The sequence below is a fragment of the Peromyscus maniculatus genome, chromosome 9, assembly GCF_049852395.1.
Source record: "Peromyscus maniculatus bairdii isolate BWxNUB_F1_BW_parent chromosome 9, HU_Pman_BW_mat_3.1, whole genome shotgun sequence".
Taxonomy (NCBI): Eukaryota; Metazoa; Chordata; class Mammalia; order Rodentia; family Cricetidae; genus Peromyscus; species Peromyscus maniculatus.
This window is the reverse complement of record NC_134860.1, coordinates 23,793,466-23,820,663: the sequence shown is the minus strand read 5'-3', so window position 1 is coordinate 23,820,663 and position 27,198 is coordinate 23,793,466. Positions and strand designations below refer to the sequence as shown.

Sequence of the window (27,198 nt, the reverse complement as noted above, 5' to 3'; positions counted from 1 at the left end):
AGATGCCTGTAACTATAGCAAATTAAGAACAGTCAATCCAGAAGACCCATCCATTGACCTCAGCCAGTGGAAATAAAGAGCAGGCAGGAGAACTTTCTGGAGGAAGAAAAGAGAACTGAAATACAAAGAATTCAGAATCAGTTGCCAGCACAGAGGACCAGGGGCCTGCATATCTGTGAAGACACAAGCTGCAGAAAACAGGTCATTCATCAGTGTGGCCAGATAGGGAGCAGGAAGTCCCATGTCATATAATGTGAACTGTTGCCTCAGGGTGGAGGTTCCAAACAGGACTCTGGGGAAATCAGCTTCATAGTGCTTGCCAAAGCTGAGAGTGCGATGCTGGGGAGGCTCCTGTGCTGCTCACATGTTTGACAAGTGCTCCACCTTAGAGGTACATCCTTTCTTAACTAACTTTGAGACAGTGACTAGGTCACCAAAGTTGGCCTCTAACTTGCCACTCTCCCACTTCAGTCTCCTGAGTAGCAGTGACTGTTGGCATGTGCAGCCATGTCCTCTGTTCTGTCTTGATGTCTTCTTTAAATCAACTCACCATTTGTTTAATCAATAAAGTTACTTCATCAGGAAACTCTTCCTAATGTAAAGAATAGCTCTTTTTATCTCACATAAATGAAGATTATGAAACAAATAGGTAAAGGCAAATCATCTTAATAACTCTTGCTTGCTATTTTGCATGCTGTAGGTTCTGAACTGAGATAACTGCCTCTTGCTAATGGTAGAAATCAGCAGGATTAAGGAATGTGATGGTTCTAAAGCCCACCCATAGCTACCTCTTTACCTAGAAAAATGGAGAGGGATCTGGCAGCATGCAGCTGTGGGGATGACAGGAAGTGATATAGTCATTGTGAATGTCCCAAAGCATCCTTGATGTTCCCAATGGCAAGAATCCCACCATTTGAAGGATTCTCTCAGAGTTGAGACAAGTGGGAGGGCACCTCTCTCTGGGGCACTTGGCAGATACTAGTCACTTTTAAAAATCACTCAATGTTAATAGCAAGGTTCTCCAAGCACTATTGTGAAAATTCCTTTTGATATTCCTTTTCCTGTGAATAAGCAAAGGCACTGGGAGATGGGGCAATTGAACTTTCTAATTTGACTACTGAACTCTGTCTTACTGTTCTGGCTAGCTGCTGTGAGCAAAATGACTGTAGATGAAACAACCAGAGCATACCCTTGCATCAACAACAGCCACCATGAGCATGGCCTTGAGAAGACTGTAGGAAGTCCGGCTCCTGAAGGGCAGCCCAGCCAGGACTAGCTCATTTGTCCTGGTTATTTTGCTATCATAGGTCTTCATGAAATAGATGACCCAGCAACTAGTTCCATCCAGGGCAGAAGAGGAGAATGCCCCTGGTAGTCGAGAGAGAGGCTGCTATGAGGAGTTAAGGCTATAGATGAGGGCAAGCACAAACCTTTTTTCACACATGAGATGTTCAAATGCTCCTTTGTCTGCCATATATGTCAGCTAGCTGATGAATGAGCTGGCAGACACTCTCTTGTGCTGCCTCCCTGGGTCTCGCAACATTAGGGCCAGTAAAAGTCTGTGGGGGACATGGCCTTTTTTCGACTGTTTTCAGTAGTGTGCTCTAAACTGGCAATGCAAAGAAAGTATCTCAGATAGCAGTGCACAAGGACGGCAGTGGAGGACCAGTGGTGGCTACAGCCAAGCAGGTCAAAGGCCAAACTGTGACAGCAGCATGGCGACCTGATGCTTGACAGCTGAAAAATGTAGCCAGGGAGTCCCCAGGTGGCTATGGCAGGGAGAAGGACAGCAGACTGTGGAGCATCTTCCTGCCTGTGTTATGGAGGACACTTCATGGAAGCAGACGAGGTTTGTAGGTATCAGAAGACAGGAAGCTATTGTAGCTTAGGTGACAAGAATGGAGCTCTGACTGAAGAAAAGTGTTTAGTGTTGGGAGGATAGAAGTCATTGGGCTGGTCACATTCTCCCAGGCTCCCAGACCCTTTCTGCTGCTTCCAGGTGGTTCAGACTGCCAGAGCATACAAGTCAGACCCGGGGAACAGTTGACACTTTGAACCCTTTGTCCTTTGCACAACTTAAAACTCTTTAAAGGAAACTCAAATACAAGGAAAATAACACTTTCAAAATTGTCCCAGAGAATTCCAGGATCCCAGGGGGAGGTTTGTGGAGTTCAGGAACTATCAAATATTCTTGCTCTCAGTTAGTATTTAAGTGAAGTAAGACAGTTATGATCTAAGCAAATGTCTGACTCTTAGATCATTTCTCAGTCCTTCTAGGAACACAATTGGCTGCCCCAGGTGGCTTGACACCAGGCATAAGAATCCTTTCTTTGACCCGTTGGTCAAGGTTGCCCAGGGGACTCCCCACAAATTGCTGACAATTATTATTGACCTTAATTGTCCCACAGAGTTAAGTCCCTATTGCAGAAGACAACATGCATTTAAGAAGCATGGCCTGAACTGACCTGAAGGCTTCCTCCCTGAGGACTAGCTTTCATAGTACCAGAAGGCACCATGCAAGCGTCCAAGAGGGACTTAACCAACAGTCCTATGTCCAACAGCTATGATGCCTATTAACCCCAACAATGAGCAGCATGGCGTTATAACTAAGAATGCAGGAGTGGTGCACATACATTGGTGGTAGCCAAAAGCTCTCTAATCAGCTAAGACCCGCCCAACAAGAGGGAAATCATTTCTGGTACTAGAAACATATCCAACCACCCAGAGCCAATGAAGTCATGGATCTTGGAGGAGAGCCTACAACCACTACTTTACTAAACCGGCAGAATGCCTAACTGTACTCCTTGTCCTTGTATCCATAGATATATGTAGTTCTCATTTCTCAACAAGTAAACTTCTCTTTGCAACAGATGGAGACCATTACAAAAAACCTACAAGCAATCACACTGCAGCTTTATGGTTCCCAGTCCCAATGGATAAATCCACAAAACACTCTCGGTCCTTAGCCTTAGGGAACATTGTGGAAGAGGACGCGGAAAGATTATAAGAGCCGGAGGATCAAGGAGTTTGCTGTGAGATTGTGTCTGCTAGTAATATCAGAAGCTATACCCATAATAAAGTCTCATAAGTGTGACTGCCTAAACATGAGCGGGACAACCCTATTGAGACTGACAAACTGAAAAAGGGAAAGACCAGCAGGTCTCAACCCTATGCAAAGAACTATTGGTGCCTAAAGAATGTTGACAGTGCGAAATAGTTTTCCCCAAGGAGAACACAGCAATTGGTTATTCAATATCAAATAGTCAGCTCTGAAAATACATATACAAGTAACATTATACAGACTGAGAAGGTTATATTTATGAATATACATGTATATACATATATGCATGTGATAATGATTAATAAAATATAAGCCTTGAATTTAAAGGAGAGAACAAGATGCTCTATGGGAGGGATTGGAGGGAGGAATAGGAAGGGGGAACTAATGTAATTATATTATATCCTCACAAATGAAGGAAATAGTAATTTTAAATAATGAAAAACGAAAGAGAACATACCCAAGCGACACTGGCAGAGTGTGTGACTGTTTAGCTGTGGACCAGTGAAGGCCTGAAACCAGGGCTGTTTCTAAGAATGGTGTCATGTGTTTATTCTATGATGCCTTAAATGGACACACCACGAGGAGGTGGAAGAACACATGGACTTCTCCAAATGTGACCATGAGCCTTTGTTGCTGAGCAGACTAGTCACACAGCCTGACGGTTCCCATGGAAACGTCTTTGGACAGGAGGAGTGGAGGGCACACACAGGCAAGTTCAGAAATTAGAGAATGAAGAGGTTTGCCTCCTCAATACTATTTTGCAAAAGCAGGTGTTTCTATTTTCTTCATCTTCAGGGTTTTGATTTCTTTTAAGTGGCTGTCACTTGAGTTTGTTGATGGTGAAAAGTTCCTACTTGAATTTCCTACTTGTTGATTTAATGTTGGGCTTCACCCACTTGAAAAGATTGATGAGACTTTTTAATATTAGACTTAAAATAATACTTCTTAGCTCTGGGATGAGAGGTCAATGGGTATCACAAATTTTGACCACTCAGTATCCTCGGAGTCAATGAGAACCAACAGGGCTTTAAGAAAGAACAGCATAAAGGCATACATTGTCCTCCAATTTCTGTGCGAGACTGAAAATCAACCATGGGATGCAGAACATAATCTTCACCCAACTATGACTAGCACCGTCTTTGACATAAAACTTGGTGTCCCTATTCAAGTCAGACTTCTAACATGTGAAGGGGAGTTAGGCTTCCATCTCCCACATACTTCTAGGCAGAAAGATTGGTGATAACAGGGACTCATCAGAATTCCCAGAGCTCTTGAAAAAGTTGTGCCAGGGTGCTCCTTCTGCAAGCGGGGTGCTCCTATCAGTGTTTGCAGTGCTTTGACACCAGAATTCATTATTTTTAAATACAAACCTTCCACCTCTCCAATCCCAGTGGTCATCCCACATTGGGACATACTCCCTCTACTATTGAGACCTTGTTTTCAAGTCAGATCTCAGCAATATTTAATGTGTTTAATGTGAAAACAAATGTTAATGCAGTGTTTCATTTTTCTTTTTCCCGTACTGAAGTGGTTCATTTCTTTTCCAGCTGGAGTAGACTTTAATTGAGTAAAGATGAGATGTCCATTAAGTGGGATGAGTTAGGAGCAATGGTGGTCCTTCCAAAACCACAGCAAATTTCCTTCCACACCAGAGTAAGCACACAATAGCCAATGAGAGCCGAACTCTGTGCCTTTGGGTTATACTGCTGGTTTGGGCAGCCATGTGCTTCTGCCTGAGGAAGGGTCCACCAAGCTGCCTCCAAGCCTGATGCCATAGCTTCAGTAGGTTGTTGGTGAAGGGTTCACAACACGCCCCACGGTCGCATATACCAGGCAGACACTTCCACCTAGCCAATTCCAGTCAGGATAGCCATTTCCGGGTCAAAGCCTCTCTCGTAACCAGGATACCCGGCATCCCGCGTGACCAGGATCCATGACGTTACATGGCCACGTAAGCACCCAACGTGACCATGTGATCTACGCACACGCGTGGAGTAGTGACGTGACCTGGCCACGCCCCCAGCCGGTTTTAAAGTGGAGCGCCATGCTTCCCAGTCCCTCTTCTTCTCTATGCACGTGTCTCTCCCACAGGCCTGAGCACTCCCTGTCCCTTTATCTCTAATAAACTCTATAAGCAGATTCTGTCATGTTTCGTGACAATTCCTTGCAGGGTAAGAACACAACGCAGCTAAATAACTAACAGTTGGTACAGTAGAACACTCCTTTCACTAGCCATTAATTTAGTTAGTAAGTAACTAGAGTGCCTACTTGTGCCTAACACCGTAGAAGGCACACTTAGCCAACAGTGAACAGGATCTAAAACCTCCTCTAAAAGCCATCTGTTTGCATTTGTGTCAAATACTGGAAAAATATGTGAGTTGAAACATTGGAGATTTCTATGATCTCTGATACTGACCCAAACCAAAGTTTGCATATTAGAATAAAAAAGAAGAGAGTCCTGTCACAATGAGGACGTTCTTAGTGTCTAAACTGATGGCATGACCACTTCCTAGTATGGTTAAGAGGATGGGTTTTATTATAGACAGAGAGAGAACAGTCAGAGGCACCTGGAGGATTCCAGAGCTGAGAGAAAGATGTAGGCTGAACATGACCAGCAGACTGGATATGGCCAGGGCCATCTGTAACAGAGAAGAGAATAACAGGGGATAGATAATAGAGAATGAAAGAAGCAGGAGGAAAAGAAAAAGGAGGGAGAGAGAGAAAGAGGAGAGAGAGAGGAGAGAGAGAGAGAGAGACAGAGAGAGAGAGAGAGAGAGAGAGAGAGAGAACATATTGAGAATAGCAGGGTTATATGGAGAATGAGTAGCTGCAGGAAGGAATGCCTGCAAGCTAGAGGGAATTTAGTGTAAGAGAAGAGGTGAGAAGAGTTAGCAAACTAGCATGGACTTTGAAATGTGTAACAAGGACTTGTGATACTGAAGGATCCTGGCACCACAGGTAGCCAAATTTCTCTCCTGCCAGAGGTAAAGGAAACCATTCCTTTTGGTAGAGGGTACCCAGTTTCACACATTCCTGAGAAATGCTCACTTTTATCTGATGGCCAGAAATCCTCCTATAGTTCAGATTGAGCTCAGTGGACTGCCTTTTGGAGTCTGAAGTTTCCATTGGGCCTAACACTCAGAAGGGTCTCAACAATCCAACACTTGCTTCAGGGACTCACTGGGGTGTTTTGCAGGGGAATGAATAGAATTACATGAAGCAGCAAATAAACTAGTTGGTTGGATGGGCAGAGTGGACAGAGAGGCTGGAGGAGTGGTCAGGGAAGCAGGAGGATGCCATTATGTCCCTGAGAACCTACTTTGAATAAGAAAGGTGATGTGAATAAGTCTTTGGGAATGCAGAGCAAGGAAGGAGTCAAATAAAATACAAAGTTTCTAGGTAAAGGATGTATAGAGATATAGACTGTTGTTGGGCAAGAACCCAAGAGCTTGCTTTAAGACACAATGGGTTTGAAGCTGTACGAGGACCTCTAAATACCAATCCCCAGCTGGCAGCTGAAGATAAGGGCTGGAGTCGGAATAAAGGAAGCAATCTTGAGTTTTCGAACAAGAAAGATGCACCAGGGCCATGATGAGAAGTGAGGGGAATACTGAATTCTCTGACATTCTCTGAAGGTAAAGTAATAAAAACAGAGCTGGGAGAGTCTGGGGGCTGGCAGTGGCTTCTGTGTGAGGCAGTGGTATCCTCCAGCAGAAGCATGAATGTGATCATAAGTGACTTAAGCACAACCCCATCCCAGCCCCTGCCTACCTTAACTACCTTCCCATCTTGAATACCCACTCTGTGATTACGCTCCAGTGAACAGCCCCTCTTCTCCTTGGCTAATAGTTTCAATGTCCCAAGTCAGTTTCCCAAAGTCAATATTGTTGGTTATGCCGCGGCGCTGCCCCTCGTGGATGGTCTCCACCCGCAGCGACCATGCCGGCATAGCAGCGTGCTGATTAAAAGAATCATAGCCATGGTTACCTTTTTAGAGCTTTATTGGGGGGCTGGGGAGAGAGACAGAAAGAGAGAGAGAGAGACAAAGAGAGAGAGAGACAGAAGGGGGAGAGAGAAGGGGGGGAGCCCATGGGAGGAAGGAGCGGAAAGGAGGGGACAGAGAGCCCACAGAGGGCGCACCCGCTTTTTAGGCTGGGAAGCTGGCGAAGGCTGATGATGTAATTAAGGATGTAATTAAGGACCAAATCCTTACAAATATCATTAAATGTGTTAAAGCTCTACTTTAGCCATTAACACTTCCTGGCTGAAATGGACCCCAGTCCCTTTGAACTTCCTTTTGAGCAACCTCTACCCCAGCTTTGATAAATACCTAGTCGGTAAGAGTTCACCCTCTCTGATGAGAACTCTTGTGAGGTTTCTGTGGCAGTAAACCTGCCCCCACTACTCCCCATGGTCTTTGAGTTGCCTCCATGCTTTTCTTCTCTTAACAGTGGATATATGAATAGCTCATGCTTGGTTTTAATGAGATTGAAATCTCAGCCTTCTGCGCATCTTCCACCTCAAAGGAAGTTCTTTATGCACATTTCCCTGTATTGTCCAATTAGCTCAAATGATAAACTCTGCCAGGGGGAAACTATGCAGAAAGGGGAGAAACATTTACCCTTTAAAACAGTGACCTTTTATTTTCATATTTTATTCATCCTTTCTTAGTAGATAAGCTTAAACTCTTTGCTATTTAAACTGTATTACTGATTTATTGAAGTCACTGTAAAAACAGTGAAATTTCTCGTTCAGCACTATAACCATCTTACTTGTTTTTATTTAATAAATTATAATTTATTTCTCCAATTACTAAGCAGTTCTATCTCCTTATTATTCCAAACTAGGGAAGACAGAGCAACTCAGGGGCACTGAGTGGAGAATCTGTACTTAAGGTAAGCTAAGAGGAAATTGCAGAACACAGGCATTAACTGCTCAGGACCTAGAGTGATGGATTAGGTTTATATCATCGATAAAATGGCCCCATTAGAATTAGCTTTCTCATTGGTAGATTGTCTAGAAAGATGGGAACTAGTAACTGAAATAGCACATGGACAAGCTTCCTGAGCCACCAGCCCGTAGTTATATTGCCCGTGGTAGGAATGTGATGGTCACCACAGACTCATTCTTCTCTTAGTTTAAAGGTCAGGTATCCAGAGGGGCTGCTGCTTCAAGGAATGCTGCCTATTTAAATATGCTTGGAATAGTTTTGGTTTGAAGATGGAAAGGAGGGCTGTGGTTAAGGGTTTCGCTTACATTGTTCATGCACTACAAAGCAGAGGGAAGGGAGCTGTGGTGGGGAGGCAGGTGTACAAGTGACCATTATAGTAGCAAGGGCCAAGCTGCTGGCGTTCTCTGAAGGACTGTGCACTGTGGTCAGGGACCAGACACCAACTCCTATCTTGCCATAGAATGCTATCCCTGAAGCCTGGCATTATCCCAATCTCTTCACCATAAAATACACTGTCAGTACATCACTGGCCTTTTCTAACTTTAGCTACCCTGGCTGTAAATTGGGGACAATTATTACTTAAAACAATGTTTTTTTCCAAGACAGAGTTTCTCTTTGTAGACTTGGCTATCCTGGAACTTACTCTGTAGACCAGGCTGGCCTCAGACTCACAGAGATCTGCCTGCCTCTGCCTCTTGAGTGCTAAGATTAAAGGAGCGCACCACCACTGTCCAGCTATTTAAAATAATATTTGATAATATCATATGCATTCTCTAAGTAGTGTATATGATAGCTAGGTTTTTAAAATACAAGTTCTGGGAAAAGGCTCATGATGTAAAGTTCAGATCATAAATAGAATCATATCTGTTTGCAATGTATATAAATTTGTGAAGTATATAAAGAGTTGTATAATTAGGACAAAACATACTTAATATATTTTAAAAATCACTAATTCTAGTTGGTAAGATAATAGATGACTTTTATTTTTATGTCTACTTTCTTTTTATGTCCCAATTTTGTTACAAAGTATATGTATTACTCTATAATCAAGAAAAGGCAAATTCTTTTACATTCATTTTTTTTTTCAGGGGGATAACAGATAATTATGCAAAATAACTCACAATGGTACACAGAACAGAATATTTGCTTTGGGCATTAATATGGACAAAAAGAATGCACTACTAAGAAAAATAATTAAATGAGTGGCTACCAGTAAAGACATTTGACCTTTATGTTCTTCCAGTTCCCATACCAATCTTACCTTGTAGATATTGGCCCTGACACCACTGTAGACATTTAAAAAACTGAGAATTATTAGGAAAATGGAGGCTAATTAAAGAAAAAATTCCAGAATAGCTTTAGTTTCTCTTAATAAATCATTCAGAATTAACTTCAATCTCTTGCAAAAGAAAAAAGAAAGAAAGAGACAGAGAGAGAGAAGGAAGAAATTTAAAAAGATTAGTCTGGATAACTGTGACTTTAGTTGAGCAATGGTTAAAATGAACTGTATAAGGGTCACTTGTCCTATCACGGTAGATATCACATGGGCCCCGAGGCTTTTAAGTGCAGCTTGCAAGGACAATTTCTCTGCATCTCTGAAATGCTGTTATCTTTTGTAACAATAAAGGAAGGCTGGAGGCAGGCATTTTATCCTGCAAAGACTTCCTAGTCCAAAGAGGGGAATGAAGGACAGCTGATTCTCAGACATCCCTGTCCCTGGCCATGTGCAACAAAGAATAGGAGCTTGCCCATTACAGCAAGCACAGCGGGAGGAACAGACAAAGGCCTGCTGTGGATAGAACAGTGTCGTCTCATTTGATTTCGCTGCCAGTAAAGGCAGGTCCTTCTCTTGTGTGTTAGTGTTGTTGGATTGCCAATTTCTCTTAAAGCTTGGAACTTAATTAAGTGAGCTTCTACAGCTATAGTCTGTCAGCTTTACACTCTCTAAAAACTCCTCTGGTCGCTTTTTAGTGAATTTCATTATTAAAAAAAAATCAAAGAGAAACGCTCTAAGACTGTCACCATGAATATCAGTGAGGGAGGGGAGGGGAGGGGAGGGGAGGGGAGGGGAGGGGAGGGGAGGGGAGGGGAGGGGAGGGGAGGGGAGGGGAGGGGAGGGAGGATATCTGTAGTTTCCGCTTAATTGTTTTCAAATGACAAAGGGTTTCAGCAGTTATTTGTTAAAGGTGAAGGCTTTGGAGATAAATAAGTCTATTTACACAGTGCCTCTCTGATTCTGTTTCCTGTGGGAGGGAGGGATTCTCACAAGGGAAGACGAACAGCTCCATTGTTGCTGTTTTCTTTTGCGGTGTCAAGGAGGCTGTGGTCCTTCTGTACATACCACCTCCGACTTAAAGGCACGGCTGTGTCGCTGAACAAAAGACTGTGTGTCCCAGTTAGAAAACTAATCCCAGAATCTGAGCTGTTAACACATGGTCGCCTGCTAGTGGCCTTGTTTTTGTAAATGTCATCCCTTGCAGTGGAAAGAAAACCCTGAGTTAAGATGGCACACAATGTGGGTTTAGTGCCATTCAGAGCTCTGATTTGTGACACTTCCTTTGATGTGACTTGTACATCTTCTTACCTTTTCCTAATTCCTATTCTCCTGTGGTGTGTGGATTGTGGTATGAGCTAGTTCTGTGTATTTGTGGCGGGGAGGGGGGGGGAGAGTAAAGTATTAAAACCTTAAAAACAATCATTTGACCATAGTAGTGAGAGGAAAGAGAGATGGACAGGAGTCTGTGTCTCAAGAGCTGTGATTATAGGTTCAGTGTTCCATGAGAGAAGGAATGGGTACTTAAAAGAATAGTTTAGGCCAGGCATGATGGCAGGTACTTGAAATCTCAGCACTCAGGAAGCTCAGGCAAGAGAATAATGAACTCAAGTCTGAGCTACATGAAAATATCTGTCTCAAAACAAAGAAAAACTTAAAAAGAAATTATTTAGCTAAGAATGTGGCCCCATTGATACCAGCTTATCAGAGGCCTTTCAAGCTCCTTCAGTTTAGGGTTGGCCAGAATTCCAGCCATAATAGAACTGGGATCGATATAGGGTGTGGGGCTCTGCTGACTTCCCCATGGCCTGAATAAAGAACTCCACCTAAGCCATTTTCTTTAGTTCTGTGTTGAGGCCAACCTACAGGTTCTGCTTGTCTCCTTGGCTTATGGATGGGTACCAGAGACAGAAAGGGGAAGCACAGAGCACCATCATACCATGAGACTGCTCTCTTGGAATTTCTGACCTGTCACCAGCCACCAGCCTAATTAGTAGTTTTACTAAGCAAACACTGATGTGTCAGCGACCTGAACAAGACTGTTATTTTGTTCCAGGTTGAATGTATGGGTTCATCCAGGAAACTACTACCTGTGTGGCCTTCTGGTAGCTGAGGCAGCCTCCCCTTAGGTCCAGTGCCTGAGAATGCTGGGCTGAACTTCCAGTATGGATGGTGTTTTAAAGTGGACCCCTAGAGCTCCCAAAGGAGAAGCTTGGTCCTAATAGGAGACTCTAAGGGGTGGTTTGAATTTCCAGGAGCACCTATGTGCCAAATAGGGCAAATTCTATCTCTTCCCAGCACACATATTATGGATAGAAGGCCTCAACCAAGGCTTATGAGTGCTCATAGAAGAAATCCTCAGTGCCCATGGGCACAAGGAGGACCAATAAACTCTAAAGACTGTGAGTAGTGATCTGCTGTCCAACAATAACAATATAGGAGGCTTCGTCTCACATCTCTGGGCTGCTCATCTAAAAAAATCCATTAAATGTTTCTGAATTCTGTAGTAGACTTAATGAGAATACCACCTACAGTGACGACTCAGATATTAGTGGTGGTAGTGATGATGGCTATGGTGCTGGATGTGATGATGTTGTGGTTATGATAGTGGTGGTTATGATGGTGGTGGTGATGTTATGGCTATTGTGTTGGTTATGATGATGGTGGTGCTGGTTATGATGATTGTGGTGGTGGTGGTGATATTGACTATGTTATTGGTTCTGATCGTGGTGATTAAGTTAATGCTGGTGATGGTAGTTCATACATAAAGATATTAAACCGGTGATAATAGGAAATGAGTTTTTCAACCCCCTTTCTCAACTTGGCAAGAATTATTTTTATATTAAATGGTATTGGGGAAGATAAGTAACTTGAGCTCAGGCCTTTGATGATGAAACCACCATTCTAGATGAAGGCTGAAGATGGAGTCACGGCCCAGTTGTCTTCCAGAAACCAAAAAGATTATATCTCTCAGGAGAGCCATTTTCTCAGGAGAGTCATCTTCTCAACAACTTTGCAGCCCTGGCCAGGCCTGATATCAACAGCAGGCTGAGCCTATAGTTGTTAGGTGTCCAGGTGGAGGCATGCGCCCATTTGGCCTGATGACTCACCCGCCCATTGAAGTTGTGACAATCAGGATTTTTCTCTGAGAACTGACAATTTTGAAATGAAGAAACACAGCAAGAATGATTGACTTGTGTAACTTTAAGTTTGTAGAACTTTGAAGAAAGTCCAAGAGCCTTGCTTGGGGGAAGGCTTTGAGTCCTTCTTTGGGTGTCTAAAATATGGTGATTAATGCTTGCCACAATTGCAAGGCAGAGCAAGCATGGTTGTTGCTGGTTAGCATCTGTCCTCCAAGTTCTGATAGCCAGCCACCACCCTCAGGCAGAAATACCTGTGAGATCAGTCCAGTCAACTGACCATATTTTCCTGTGGTTCGGGTAACCCAGATCAAACCATTCTCTTGGCATCAGAGACTGGTTTAATGTTAGGCAAATGACCTAATTCAGGCCCAGATGACATAAGAAAATTTCTATTTCATTGTTGTTGGTTTTTGTATAATTGTTTGTTTTAGAGAAATTTGAGGGGGCACATTCTTATTATTGTAAAGAAATTATTAGTGACATGTTCTGTCAGCTGCACTGTTTTATAGAGGGTTAGATCGACTGCAACATTTTTTTTTCACTGTGAAACAGGAGGCCTGGAGTTGAGACATAAAAGAAGATGTCTCGTTTGCTTTCCTTGTGACTATAACAATCTAATTTGCCTTTGGTCAGATTTCCCTGAATCAAACACTGAGACAGGGTTCATGTGTAACTGATTCCACAGTGGGGATCATAGAAGAAACTGCAGTGTGGAAAGCAGGTATATGAATAGGAGGAGGCTCTGCATCAATGTGGTGTAGGGTAGAGTTAGTCTGTCGGGTGTGGGAAGAGGAGGAGGTCACACAGCACACAGTGATGGGGTGTAGGGTAGAGTCAGGTGTGGGAAGAGGAGGAGGAGGTCACACAGCACACAGTGATGGGGTGTAGGGTAGAGTCGGGTGTGGGAAGAGGAGGAGGAGGTCACACAGCACACAGTGATGGGGTGTAGGGTAGAGTCGGGTGTGGGAAGAGGAGGAGGAGGTCACACAGCACACAGTGATGGGGTGTAGGGTAGAGTCGGGTGTGGGAAGAGGAGGAGGAGGTCACACAGCACACAGTGATGGGGTGTAGGGTAGAGTCGGGTGTGGGAAGAGGAGGAGGTCACACAGCACACAGTGATGGGGTGTAGGGTAGAGTCGGGTGTGGGAAGAGGAGGAGGAGGTCACACAGCACACAGTGATGGGGTGTAGGGTAGAGTCAGTCTGTCGGGTGTGGGAAGAGGAGGAGGTCACACAGCACACAGTGATGGGGTGTAGGGTAGAGCCAGTGTGATCCTAAAAGGAAACTTCAGTTACAGATAATTTTTCTTTAACTTGAAACCAAGTGAATGGAGATTTCATACCACCATTGAAGGAGTTTTAGCCTCATATCAATCACTGGCTAAAACTGCTTCAAATCCACATAAAATTCTAGACACAACTTTCTGTGCAGGAAGGTCAGCCTTTCAAAGGGTTTCAGATATGTACTGTCAAACTCAAATCATCAGAGGCCAGGAAAGACGGGTACAGAGATGCTATGAAGGATCTCAGTCAGAGAGGATCTGATGTGACAAAAACAGCATCCATCACCCTGCAGATAAAGCTATCTTAGTTCCTTTCATTGTTTCAGACTGCTTAGTTAATTTAGACAGGTGAACTCAGGGCACAAAGCTGTGGTAATGGGCTGCTGTTTGACAGTGCTCCAGGAGTATTTATATATTACAACAGCTAGCTAAATGCTCTCAGCAACCTCAAGCATGTTACCCAAGACAGAACCCAAGATGGGCCTCATAACTTCGCCTTCTGGTGTATAGCTTTGTCTGGCTCTTCCTGACACAGAACAGGCCTGGTCTCGATCAGCTGTACAGCTGCAGAAATGATGGAATTTCACTTACGGGGGTTAGCTGCAAATATTCCCATGGCTCCACTTTGTTTTCTGGGACCACTGGCTTTTGACAAAGTCAGATGTCATGCTATGAAGATGCATGCAGCTGTCTACAGAGGTCCATGTGGAGAGGAACCAGCCTCCTGCCAATACCCATAATCACTCACATCCATGTGGACATGTTATTTTGAAATTGGTCCTCAGTCCCAGTAAGCTTTCACATGATAACAGCTGACAGCATGGCTGTAACATCTAGTGATGAAAAAAAGTGGCTGGACAGCTTGGGTATGTACTTTTACATTCCTTACCTGCAGAAATTGTGATGGAAAATAAATGTCTATTGTTTTAAGTTGCTTAGTTTGGGGTGATTTTTAATGTGGCAGTAGATAATTAAAGCTGTGGCCAACAAGCACATGTTCCAGACATGTCAATTTATATATCTATGCCAGTGTCCACCTCATCTCTATATTACCTACATCAATATCTGTATTAGATGCAACATACTTTTCTGTAGAATAAATACACCTCCTTATTTCATTCATTCATTTTTTTGGTGGAGCATTCAGCAAATGTCAGGAACTGTGCTGGGTTTCTGAGACACAGTGAGCACTCTCTAGGTGCCTCATGCACCTAGATTGTAGATTTTTAAAAGCAAGTTCTTAGATTCACCTCAGGTTTGTCAGCAATTGGCAATACCCATAGAAAACACCCCATGACTCAGTGGTTCCATTTTGCTCAGTGTTCTCCTGTGTCTCACCGCCAAGCCTTGTGCAGCTCAGAGAACCACTCGTCTGCTCTCTTTTTCAGTAGTGTTTACAAATTAGCACACAGAGGAAGACTTATGTTTTATTCACACTTTGGTGAGTCCTCCTCCACTCCCTCCCCATCTCCCTCATGCTGCTCCTGCCAGCTCCCTTTCTGCCCTTGGTAAGCCCATGCTCTCTCATGTGTCCTATGGATTCTAGCCCCCACTTTAGCCTTATTTTGCCCTTTTTCCATTCCCTTTCTAGTTTTATGATCTATTACCCCCACAGACATATATACACATATGTAAAAAGTAAAACCTAGGATATGCAATATTTGTCTGAGTTATTATGCTTAATATAACAATTTCCATCTCTATCCATTTCCTCCAAATAAACTTCCATTGTTTACATGAACCCTCTTTGATCGATCTATTCAGCTCTTGATGGACATCCGGCTGCTCTGATCTCTGGCTATTGTGAATGGCAAAGCACAAATCACTAACAAACATGGGCTAATGTGGAAATGGCTGTGTCACCAAAAGTGATCTACAGAGTCAATGCAAATCTTACCCAAATTCTAGTGACTTGCATTCTATTTCAGTGGAAGGCTATTTATTTTTTAGAATTTTACAGTTGTAAGTTGTGTGCTCATGTGGTCTGCTTCTTTCCATGCTACATAACTTGAGATCCACATCTTCCTCATTTTCTGTTTTCCTTTCTTTACTTTTGTATAGAGGCAATAGTTTGATTTTCATTTTACTGAGAAGAGTTCCATCATAGTCTCAGAAATCAATCTGTTGCCTTTCAGCTGCTGATGGACATTAGGCTGTCACATCTGTGCCCATGTCTCCTATTGAACATGTTCTCTTGGAAGCCCTTGGAGGGGAATGGTTGGTTGATCATAAGGTAGGTATATTCCCATCATTTTAAGAAATTGTCAATGTTTTCTGCAAACTGTTCTTTACTTTCCCACCAGGACAGTGAGAAGGTTCTGGTTATCACATATTTTCACCAGCAGGTAGCATGGCCAAGTCTTTCTTTTTGGTGTCGATGGTCTCTTGTAATAACACCTTTCTAATATCTAATATTGTAAGGAGCTTTCATGTGATTTTTTTCCTCACCTGTATATTGTTTTAAAACATTTGCTCATTTTGGGGTTGGGAGCTCACTCTATTTTAATGTCTAGTTCTGAGAAGCATTTATACAATCTGGGCTAAGGTCCTTTCAAAGATATTTGGTTCATGAAAGTAAGGGTGGAAAGAATTAAGATCCAGAATGGTGTGGTATGCCAGTGAGCTCTGAGAATGACGTGATTACTGCACTCTTGAATTCACACAGCTGTGGTTACCTGTGAAATATTTGCCCAAGATTAGATGCATTATTAGACTGTCATAGAGGAGAGCTGAGTTTTCTAGTCCCTGTCAACCCCCTGATTGCTAGGGGTGAAACATTTTCTTCAGTAGTGTAGCCACTGGTGAAGGGCTCAGACTTCTGAAAACAACCCTTCATTCATGCTTCTGTTAGTAGCCCTATTGTAACTCATGGGGTCAACACACACACACACACACACACACACACACACACACACACACACACACAGCATGCAGGCATGCAACACTACCCTGATTGCACACCCTAAAACTATGTATTGTGATCTTTTCCATTTTTCTTTTATTTTTGAGTTGTTTTAGCTAATGTAGGTACTTGCATTTCCATCTATATATCAAAATCAATTTGTCAGTTCCTATAAAACACACTTTATAGCTATCTTGATATCATATTATGTCTTTAGATAAATTTGAGAGTTGTCAATAAATGAGTCTTCTAACCCAGGAAAATGTTATATCTTACCATTTATTTATGTCTTGTTTATTATTCTTCCGGGATGTCCTATTGTTTTCAGTATGTGGATGGTTTGTATCATTTATCAAATTTATCTCTAACTATTTTACAGTTTGATACTGCTCAAAATGTATTTTTACATTTCTTTCTTTTTTTCCTTTTATTTTATTTTACAATACCATTCAGTTCTACATATCAGCCACGGATTCCCTTGTTCTCCCCCACACTCCTGCCCCCCTCCCCTTCCCCCCAGCCCACCCCCCATTCCCACCTCCTCCAGGGCAAAGCCTCCCCTGAGGACTGAGATTGACCTGGTAGACTCAGTCCAGGCAGGTCCAGTCTTCTCCTCCCAGATTGAGTCAAGCGTGCCTGCATAAGTCCCAGGTTTCAAACAGCCAACTCATGCAATGAGCACAGGACCCGGTACCACTGCCTAGATGCCTCCCAAACAGATCAAGCCAATCAACTGTCTCACCTATTCAGAGGGCCTGATCCAGTTGGGGGCCCCTCAGCTTTGGTTGATAGTTCATGTGTTTCCATTCGTTTGGCTATTTGTCCCTGTGCTTTATCCAACCTTGGTTTCAACAATTCTCGCTCATATAAACCCTCCAATTTCTGTATTTTTACATTTCAAATGTATTATTACTGCTTTAGAAAAAAATAATTTTGTATATTGATCATTGGTTTTGATTCTTAAACTTACTTAACTTATGTATTCATTTTTTAAAAAACATTTTGATGGATTTCTTTCTTTACAATCTACCCTGTCAACCTACTAATATTGATGACTTTCAATGTTCAGTGCAATCTGGATGCTCAAAAAAAATCCCCTTTCTTATTTTGAAATAGTTTTAGATTTGAATAAGAGCTGCAAAGATTATATTTAGTACCCCTTGTTTTATCCTTTACCATTTTTGCTTAATAATAACTTTAATTTTTATGTGTTTGGATGAGATAGCACCTCCCAGTGCAAACAGGCTAGGCTCAAGCACTAAGATTATGAATGTATGATATCTTGACTGGCTGAATGAGAACACATTATAACCATGATGTACTTTTCAAAAGGGAAGAATATTAATATAATGCTATTAGCTTAACTAGAGGGTTACTTATGATTGATGCAATTTTGAGATTTTATAAAGTTAAGATTTTCTCTTTTTCATTATACCCTTCTCCTGGCATATGGTCAAGGATTCATTATTAATGGTGCATGGCCCCAGGTCTCCTTCATTCCTTTGAACACGACTTCACTCAGGTTTCTTGTCTCTCATGACCACACTCAGGAGCACACCAGTAAAGCATTTTGTATGGTTCATGTTTATCTGCTATTTTGGTCAGGAATATATTCATAATTATTTAGGGGAGCTATTATTTTTTATATCTTGTATTCATCATTAATAAATTGAATTTTTAAAATTAATTTCTGGGTTTGTTGTTTCATATCATGACATTCATTTTTCATTTTCCTTCTTATTCTAACAAATTGAACAGTTTAAATTTGAAATATAAACCAGTCTTTTATCTTTGATGGCTCAGTGATCATGTGTAGATGAACTTCTAAGTGGTCTTATTAAATAAGAAACATGGAGCCAAATGTAGGGTGAAAGCCTTAGATCAGGGAAATAGGGAAAGCCACCAGCTAACCTTACCTCACCATCTGTAGCTTCTAAATGCATGTTACTTCCTGTCTACCCACGCCTTTATTGCTGTTGTGCCCTCTCATTGGCTATCTTAGCCCAGCTACCTCATTTCCTCTTCCTATACAGCTCTGTCACTTTCTGTCTGTCTGTACAGACCTCCAGGTCTCTATGGTTGGTACTTACTGGGATTAAAGGCATGCATCACTACTTGGCTGTTCCCCAAGTGTGGCCTTGAACACACAGAGACCCTGCCTGCTAAGTGATAGGATTAAGGGCGTGTGCTGCCTGACTTCTTCTTTACTTAAACTGACTAGCCTTTCCCCCTGATTTCCAGGCAAGCTTGATTTATTAATGTAAAATTAAAAATCACCACTTTTCAGCACAAATAAAATATCACCACAATCATGGTCTTTTTCATTCATCTTTGACTCCATTCAGTACTATTTTAGTGAATTTTTCTTGCGTGTATCCTCAGAAGCCATTGATCTAACATTGAATTATGATAATATTTGTCTCTCAAGTTTTAGCTTCATATAGTGACTTTAGACATATTCTTACTTCCTTTTGGACAATTTGTGTTAAGTTTCTATTACCTCTTCATTAAGTACTTAACAAAATTCATCAGTGAAGCCATTTGGTCTTAGAACTCACTTTGTGGAAAGAATTTAATCATAAGATCAGTAACTTAGTAGATACAGAGCCATTTATATATTTTCTTTGTCACATTATTTTCAACATTTTTTCAGTTTTGTGAAAGTTTTCCACTTGGACTAAGTTATCTTCTTCAAGACAGAGTTGTGAATATACTTCATTGGAAAGTGTCCCTGTATATAATTTAAATGTACATAGGACCATTTTTCACTTATGAGACTTCTATTTTGTGGATTACCTTTAAAAGAAAGTCTGTCTCAGGGCCAGTGAACTAGCTCAGAGGTGAAGTGCTTGCCACTAAGCTTGATGACCTGAGTTTGATCCCTGGGATTCACACAGTGGATGACGAAAACTGACTCCCACAAGTTGTCCCATGACCTCCTCATGGGTACCATATTGATACAGGACTACTGGGGTGCCTTTGAAAATGACAGAGTCTTTCTTGACTCTTGGCCTTGACTTAAGGAACTAGGCCCTCAGAAAATCTGATGGTCACCAGAGCCAATGGCTTTTGGGTTCTTGCTTCTCAGTTTGAAGAGTGAAATTCACTGACTGCAGAAGATGAGATGGAAAGGGAGTGAGCACGTCAGTCCCGCTGGCCATACTATGATGTGTCCGGAAGAGTCCTCTTAGTTTCAGACACAGCCTCTGCAAGCAGAGATGTTCTCTTAGCAGAAGAGAAGGTGTACCAAGAGCCAGAGGTCTCCGTAGCACCCCCACCTCCAGCTAGGACATTCTTGGAGCTGTCGCTTTGGGGCCTCTGTCCCACCTGATCAATTGCTATCTCCTGTTCACAACAGGGACATGCCTCCCCCAACAAATAAATATATGCAAAATATTTAAAAGAATACTAAACAATCTCTCTCCTGGAATAGTGTGCCTTTTATCAGCTTCGTGAGGGAGCAGCTCTGGAATGCAGCTCATTCATTTTCTCTCTGTCCTTCCCCTCTTACCTTTGTTAGTGCCACTGTCCCACTCTTTGTTTGGCTTGCTCTTCATACCAGCTTCTCTAGAGGGACAGATGACTGTTATACATCACTTCTCTATGAGTGTCCTGGTGTGTGGTCCCAGTGGAGGCCACCAATGCCTTGGGTAGACACGGTGCTATTAACTGTAACATTCACTCCAGATTCACAGTAACATTTAACTTGCATGTATTCAGGAATTCCTCAAGTATCAATTTTCCTTGTTTTCTAACTAACTTACTGAATTAATGAATGGAATTAACCTATAGTTGACTTTATTGTGACCAAATCCATGTATTTTGTATGTCAAAAGTTTATTTTTGATTGAGACTTGTTTTACAGTCCATATATAACCTATGGTAAATGTTTCATGCATGCTTGTACAAAGGATGTATTCTGCCATTTCAGGGTATAGTGTTCACAATATCAAGTGCATATACTTGCCTACTTAGAGTTCTTCAGGAATCTAGACTCTTACTAATTTTACATCCCCTCATTTCTGCAGATTAGTGGAGAAGACTGAAATCTTCAGTTGATTTGTTTACTTCCTTCTGCTAGATTTTGGGTCACACCCCCCCAAACCCTGCGTTCAGGGCCGTGTATCCAAAAGCATTGCTACCTCTCAATGAGTTGGGAACGCTTTGTTGGAAAATGCTCCTCTCTGGGGCACATTCTTTTAAGGCTTATTAGGCTATGCCACTTCATTTCCCTTGGGAGCTTGGGAGGCTCGTGACATCTCTGGCATGTACCGTTGGTACTCAGGGGGACCCTCCCAGGCAGCCCAGACCTGGCTCTGGATGCCTGCTCACTGGTCTCTGCTGTTGTTTCTCTGAGAGGCAGCTTGGCCTTGAAAGACTTTTGCCCTGCATGTTCATGCATGCTCATAGTTCCATGTTCACAAGTGACCACAGCAGCCTGCTGCAGATGGCCTCTTCCTTCCCTCCCTTGAGTCCATTTCCCACTCCCTGAACTTAGATTTATCTCTGAACTCTGGGAAAGTACTGTGCACTTGCCTATTTCTACCTCTGCACTACAGTTCCAAATACATCTCAGATACAGAGAGCCTGATCAAAAAAAGGGCTCGGCTCTTCTGCTTCTCTCTCCAGGACCACTTTCTCCTGCTTCCTTGGGTCCCAGTGTTTGAGAATGGTCACCTGGTGTGTGTGTGTGTGTGTGTGTGTGTGTGTGTGTGTGTGTGTGTGTGTGTGTGTGTTTTATTTGTGTTTTATCTAGGACAGTCTATTAATTTATAGGGTTGCCACAATAAAGGTAACAATGGGATTTTATTTCCTCACATTTCTGGAGAGCTGAAGCCAAGATCAGGGAGTAGGTAGAACTGTTTGCTCTGAGGCCTCCTGTCTTCTCCTCATGTGTGCTGTCCTCTGGTAAGGACACCATTCATACAGGATTAGGGTCTGTTCTCAGGCCGCAATTTAACCTCATTGCTTTCAAGAAGCCTGTCTCTAAACAGGGCTGCATTTTCAGAGAGGTGTGTGCAGGGTCTGTGTGCCAATATGGGAGTTTCTTTGTGGGTGGGGAGACAAAATTGGCTACAGTAAACACTCTGATGATAGGCTGCTGTGTCCTGGGCGAGAGTAAACGGTCTGATGATAGGCTGCCGTGTCCTGGGCGAGAGTAAACGGTCTGATGATAGGCTGCCGTGTCCTGGGCGAGAGTAAACGGTCTGATGATAGGCTGCTGTGTCCTGGGAGAGAGTAAACGGTCTGATGATAGGCTGCTGTGTCCTGGGAGAGAGTAAACGGTCTGATGATAGGCTGCTGTGTCCTGGGCGAGAGTAAACGGTCTGATGATAGGCTGCTGTGTCCTGGGCGAGAGTAAACGGTCTGATGATAGGCTGCTGTGTCCTGGGCGAGAGTAAACGGTCTGATGATAGGCTGCTGTGTCCTGGGCGAGAGTAAACGGTCTGATGATAGGCTGCCGTGTCCTGGGCGAGAGTAAACGGTCTGATGATAGGCTGCCGTGTCCTGGGCGAGAGTAAACACTCTGATGATAGGCTGCTGTGTCCTGGGCGAGAGTAAACACTCTGATGATAGGCTGCTGTGTCCTGGGCGAGAGTAAACACTCTGATGATAGGCTGCCGTGTCCTGCAGCAGGAGCAGTGTAGCTAGCATATGTGCTATTTCCAGTCATTTCATGAGCGCGTTGAGACTTTCACTCACTTGAGTCTCTCCAGACCCACACCAAATATAAATTATAAATATTATGCATGTCTAAAGACACAAAAGCAGGAGAGGTAAGCAGTGTCCCTCAGGTGCTAGATACACCAATCAGAAGTACTTGGGTTTGAACCTCAGTGTCACCAGAGGCCCTGGCTCCTGGCATGAAGGTCTTGTTCCTCTGAGGGACACCAAAGGGCAGGATTAACCCCTCTGTATTACATTCATTATCAAATAGAACTGTGATGTGCCAAATCTGAACTAGATGCAGCTGAACTTGTTAGTGGTCCACAAGTTTCCCACATCAGGTAGCAGAGAAGAACTAAAGCTGTCCATCACTCAAAGACCCAGAACATCTTTTATTTTTTATTCTTCTTATTCAACCTCTTACTTTGTTTAGAAAATAATTCTTATCATATTTTAAAACAAGTGACATTTCAGATTTTCAAAGCAAGGAAATGCCAAATAGCACAGTAATCTAAGGCATGATGAGTGAAACTTGCTTTATGTATGACTGTATGGAGAGTTTCATTGCTCCGAGAGAGAACCATTTATTCTTTGGTCAGATACAAGGGTCATTTGGTATCAGGAGGAGTAGTTAGATTTTGCTTAACATTTTTCTGAGTAACCATTTGTTAAAAACAGCCAATGATCATTGCAAATATGTTATGACATAAATGTTTCTTATCTTAAATAATAAATTAGGGTAACACTTGGCATTGAGGCTTTAAATTTATAACCGATGACAGGAGTCTTCTGAGTGGAATAAGTGGTCAATATGTAATTCAGAAACAGATCTAGTGCTTCCAGATGATTCTAACATCATTATGCCAACTCAGGGCTGTGCAGTGTGACTTCCACACAACATTTTCCTGTATCTGGACCATCAATTGTTGAATGTCAGTGAGCCTAAAGATACCCATTTGATTGACATTTCTTTAATAAAATTGGCTCTGGTTTAAAATATGATTTCTTATTCACGTTGCTCAAGTAATGTTTAAAAATTTATCATTGAAATGTTAAAAGTACATTCACCATGTCACAAATAAGTCAAAGTAAAAACGTTGAAGGTTCTTGCAGGCCTCAGAATACTGGAAGTGTATCCCACCCCACACCAAGGCTGTCTGCCCAGTTCTTCTAGACTAATACTCAATGCCCTTATTATTTAAAAGAGCGGATTCCAAGGTGGCAACAGAAACCAGGAGTTTGAATCAAGGACTCAGTGCCAGCTTGTGACAGGTGTTCTTGGACCACCAGCCCCAGGTCATGACAGAGAGACAATGTTATTTATGAATGCTCAGCCTTATCTTATGCTTCTAACTTAATTTAACCTGTTTCTCTTCATCTATGTTTTGCCTCGGGATTTTTACCTTTCTTTCATTCTGTATGCCCTACTTTCTTGCTCTCCCCGTGTCTGGCTGCCTGGCTGACTGGCCACAGGCATCTCCTCTCTTTCTCTTTGCCTGCTACCCCACCTATTTCTTCTCTCCCTAGCTATTGGTTGTTTAGCTTTTTATTAGACCAGTCAGGCGCCTTGGGTAGGCAAGGTGAAATAGCAATACATTTTTACAAAGTTAAACAAATGCAGGATTAACCAAAGCAGCACACATTTACATCATTAACAAATGCAGCATAAACAAATGCAGCACATCTTTATATACTTAAACAATAATTCTGCAACACAAACAAATGTAACATATCTTTATTTAGTTAAACAAATATTCTATTCCACAACACCAATTAGTTTAGGAAAAGGACTCTGGAAGCAAGAATGAGAACTTGGGAAGTTGAGAGCATGTGTTACCAAGGGCAACCAGAGTGTGCGCAGATGGTCTCTTATCACTGCTGCGGGATGGTCTGTATGTCAAATTGCTCTGATTGGTCAATAAATAAAATACTGATTGGCCAGTGGCCAGGCAGAAAGTATAGGTGGGACTAACAGAGAGGAGAATTGAGAGAACAGGAAGGCAGGGGGAGACACTGCCAGCTGCCGCCATGACAAGCACCATGTGAAGATGCCAGTAGGCCACAAGCCATGTGGAAATGGATTAATTTAAGTTATAAGAACAGTTAGCAAGAAGCCTGCCATGGCCATACAATTTGTAAGCAATATAAGTCTCTGTGTTTGCTTGGTTGGGTCTGAGCAGCTGTGGGACTGACGCGTGTGAGAGATTTGTCCTGACTGTGGGCAAGGCAGGAAAACGCTAGCTACATATCACCCCAGAATGTATGCTCAGGAGATGCCTCAGTGATCTGAGCAAGCCTTGTGCTGCTGTGCGTGTTCTGTACACACAAATGCATGGTATTTAACTTATGTTTAGGCACAGTAAGGAGTTAACAACAGTAACTGGCAATAAAATAGACCAGTTAAAACACCAGGTTGTACGAGTGTGGTCTCTCTCAGCATATCTTGTGCTGTAGCACCTGTGTTGTAAGGATACATTCTGTGTAATAATAGGAAATGAGATGACTATCACAGTCAGGATGGTACTGTGTTGGGCTATAACATAAAGGTCACTTGAATCCAAGCACAGCAGGAAGGGACAATGTATCTGATAATTCAGGTGGCTACCAGGTAACCAATGATCAGGTAAGATATTCAGTGTGAATACATTGGTATAATATAAGTCACCTTCTAGACAGGAGGGGCTGAGACTTCATCCCACTGCTAAAAGCAACAAAGTGAAACTTTTGAATTGCATATTCCTTGAAATCACTATATAACATTAGACAATCACTGTTGACCAGAAGAGTGACTGAAACCCTGACAAAGGAGGCAGTGTAGTCTGCTTGCCTTTTAGATCCTGGGGCTCATGCTCCCTGAGAAGCTGCTGGGGTCTTCATATGGCTTGTCCCCCTAAAGGTTCCCACATAGAAGCTTGTTCCCTGCAACCTTGAGCATGTGGGACTTGGGGAGGGGAATGAGATCATGAGGACGTAACAACACGAGTGGATTAAGGTCGCATAGTGGGAGAAGATCCAACAAATAAAGTGGGAGCCTGGCTGCTCCATACGCTCCTATTTCTATGTTTGAGCAAATGCTCTTTCTGTAGGTTTTGTCTTTCCAGGATGCTAGCACCATGTCCTTTGAACCCTCCAGTCACAGGAATCATGCGGCCACCCAGTCACAACATGGTCTAAGACTAAGAGGCACCATGGAAACACGCCTTAGAATTTCCTCCTAGAGGACTCTGAAGAACACAGTCAACATTTCCTGTCACCTGAGTGTCTTTCTGCCTGGCTACAGTTGAGGGGTTTACAAGCTTATTCAGAGAGACTAGAGAAGAAAACACAGATGACCTTGGGGTTTGGGATGAGGTCCTCATCAGTGGCTAGCAATGCAGCTGTCCACTTGGGCTTCTCAGAGGCTGGGGCTACTCTTGGGACAAAACACTTGCTAGGTATTTAGGCCTGCTCTTTCAACCTGAAAATGTAGGATTCCTTGAGCATGAGAGATAGTCCAGTGGAGAAAAGAGCTTGTTTTGAAAACCCGGAAAGCTGAGTTCAATTCTGAGAACCCACATAAAGGTGGAAGGAGATTTTTTTATTGGAAAGAGGTTTTTTTCTTACCATGTATTCCGATTATGTTTCCCCTCCCCCACTCCCCCCATTTCCTCCACATCTGTCTTGCCACCCAGATCCACACCTCTTCTGTCTCTTCTTAAACAACAGACAGGCATCTAAGGAACAAAAGCAAAATAACAAAAAATAGGATAATTAGAAAGCAGTTGGACCAGGGCAAAACAAACAAAAGAGGAAGAGCCAAAGAAAAAGTGTAAGAAATACACATCAATGCAGAGACACACTTTCACACACTCAGGAATCCCATAGAAACACAAAGCCAGAAGCATGATATATAAAGTTAATGAAAAAGGGGAAAAATGCCTGACATGACATTTGAGACAGAGAGCCTCCAAAGATGCCATTGAGTTTATTGGTGTTGGCCATCTGGGCATGGGGCCTGCCCTTAAAGGTGGTTTGTTTCCCCAGGGAAACTCCTTTGAGAAAACTAACTTTTATTTGCAAGTTGTTATCAATTAGTGATAGCTTCTGGGGTAGGGATGGGGGCATGTGTCCACATCTCCTCTCAACTCTAGGACAAGAACTACCTTCCTAAAGGCACCCAAGTCACCTCATAAACAATGCATTTTTTTAAAGGCAGGATTCCTTTTGGGAAGTGTGTTTGGGAAGTGTGAACTTGCTCCTGGTGAATGTGTTTCCTTCTAGGAGGCACTGAACACCTCTGGATAAAGGCATGCCAATTCTGAAAAAAGATGAAGATAAAATCGAGTCTCTCTAGACATAATGCCATCTGGACTTGGGATTAATGGCCATAATGATGAGGTATTTAAAGCATTAATCCTAGTCCAGTGGCAGAGGCATAAATAGAAACATATGTACTAGTCAGAGCTGCAGACTCTTTAATGGCTTGCTTCACAAGGAGTTGTAGATGGCACATTATGTGCAGCCTTGTGAGCAGATAAATTAAGTGGCCATTTACAAGTTACACCTTGACACTGATAATTTCCCCATCTTTAAATCAGGTCAACTTCAATTTTAGTGGCTTTAATTGGCATATAATAAGCTACATATAGTTAGACTGTTCAATTTACTAGATTTTTACACACCAATGCAGCCATACAATCATTATCAAAATCAATACTGTGACCATATCCATCACTGCAAAGGTTTTCTCAGGCCTTTTTATGAGCCACATCCCACAGCTCCTTCTGAGGCAACCCCTAATCTGTTCTCTGTCACTGGAGATTCTAGACAATTAGATATAATTAGATGCATGGAGTGTGCACTCTTGTTTCGTCTGGCTTTTTATAGTCACTGCAATTATTTCCAGACTAATCCATGTTGTTATATGTATCAGTAGTTTA

At 42.6% G+C, this 27,198-nt stretch overlaps 1 long non-coding RNA gene across 1 annotated transcript in view; it reads left to right on the top strand.

The window, feature by feature from the left end:
• LOC107401020 (uncharacterized) overlaps nt 1-27,198 on the top strand; it is a 66,231-nt gene that overhangs the window by 32,239 nt on the left and 6,794 nt on the right. The window contains exon 2 of the long non-coding RNA XR_001577694.3: nt 15,846-15,943. This is a non-coding gene — a long non-coding RNA (uncharacterized LOC107401020). The remainder of the gene's footprint in view (nt 1-15,845; nt 15,944-27,198) is intronic.